A 2,020-nucleotide genomic window follows, 5' to 3' on the forward strand; every position below is an offset into this window, starting at 1 on the left:
AACGGGAACTCAGGCAGCAGGAATGCCCTATTCCCACCAGCAATAAACTTAAACCTGGAACTTCCCTAAAACCCATATTGTCTTAAACCAGGAACGCCCTAAACTTGTCTTAAACCGGGAACACCTTAAACCCAAGGAGCGGGGTACTTCCTCAAACTGCAGGATACACCCTAAATCTGGATCCACCCTCGTCCTTGAGCAGGGTCACCTTACATGCAATGTCAACAGCGAAATTCCAAGGCAAGTCCATTTAACATGGGGTACACTGGCAAGGAAATTTCGATGCGTCATTCCTACTTAGCAATGGCCCTCAGCACTCTGGTGGGAGGGGTCTCCTGCCTGGAGAGGCAAGTCCCCTCTCCCCTGTCTGCAGCAGTATATGAGCTCCATCAACAACCAAGTGAGGGGGGGGGGCAGTCTCCGGCCTGGTGTTAGGAGTCCTCTCTACACTGGCTGCAGCGGTATACAAGCTCCCCCAGACACCCAGGTAAGAAGGGTCTCCCGCATGAAGGAGCAAGTCCTTTCTTCCCTGGCTAAGGTAGTATATAAGCTCCCCCAGAAACCCAGGTTGGAGGGGTCTCCCATCTGGAAGGGCGAATCCCCTTTATTTTGGCTGGTGCCCTATCAAAACACCCTGGACACCCAGGTGGGAGGGGTCTCCCGTCTGCTGGGGCAAAACCCTCTCCCCTGGCTGTGGAAGCACACGAGCTCCTCCCTCAATACCCAGATGGGAGGGTCTCATGCCCGGAGGGGGATTCCCCTCCACCCTGGCTAAGGTGGTATACAAGCTCCTCCAAAACACAGGTGGGAGGGGTCTTCCTACTGGAGGTGCAAGTCCCCTCTCCCTAGGATTCAGAGGAATACAACCTCCCTATGACATCCAGGTGGGATGGGTCTCCCACCTGGAGGGGTGAGTCTCCTCTACTTTGGCTGGTGCCTTATAAGAGTTCCCGGGACACCCAGGTGGAAGGGGTGGCCTGTGTGCAGGGGTGAGTGCCGCAGTCCGGCTCCAGCAAAATAACCAGGTGGTGACAAGCAACTTGTGTAAATTGATACAGCAGGAGTGGGAGCCCTTTATTGTAGGACAGGATGGGTATATATACATTCCACACAGCTTATCTTAATTAACATAAACTAGATACAGCAGTCAACCAATAAGGAATCTCCACACTTAATGGCTCCCTGGCCTTACTTCACAAACTACTCCCTCTGGCAAAATGCTAGGCGCCATCCTGACTTGTTTACAGACCCTAACAGGTGAGTCTTGTCTACCCTGGCTGTGGCGATACAAGAGCTGCCCCACCCCATACCCAGATGAGAAAGGTCTCCCGAATGAAGGGGCGAGTCCCCTCTAACCTGGCTGCTATGGGATACCTGCTCCCCCAGACACCCAGGTGAAAGTGTTCCCCTCCTGAAGGGGGCAGTCCCTGCTACCTGGCTGCAGTTGTATACAAGCCCCCCCCACACCCAGGTGGGAGGGGTCTCCCGCTTGGATGGGCGAGTCCCCTCTACCCTGGCTAAGGCGGAATACAAGCTCGCCCTGACACGGAGGTGGGAGGGGTCTCCCCCCTGGAGGGTCAAGTCGCTGCTATCTCAGCTGAAGCTGTATAGGAACCCCCCCTTGCAGACACCCATTTGGGAGCGGTCTTCTGCCTGGAGGGGTGAGTCCCCTCTACCCTGGACAGGTCCTCGAGAATGCAGCCAGGGGCTCAGGCAAGGAGCTGGGCCCAGTAATGAAGAGCCAAGGGCTAGCACCTGGGCCTGGGTGAATGAAAAAGGACATGGTTGTCTGTAGGAACTCTTATACCTCTGCAGCCTGGGTAGAGCTGACTGGCTCCTCCAGACGAGAGACCCCTCCCATTTGGTGTCCAGGCTAGCTTGTATTCTGCCTCAGCACATGTAGAGTGGACTTGCCCCTCCAGGCAAGAATCCCCTCCCATCTGGGTTTGTAGGGGGTCTCCTATACAGCTGCAGCCAGGGTAACAGGGACTCGCCCCTCCAGGTGAGAGACCCCTTTCAC

This window comes from Spermophilus citellus (genome assembly GCF_964194105.1).
Source record: "Spermophilus citellus genome assembly, chromosome: 5".
Lineage (NCBI taxonomy): Eukaryota > Metazoa > Chordata > Mammalia > Rodentia > Sciuridae > Spermophilus > Spermophilus citellus.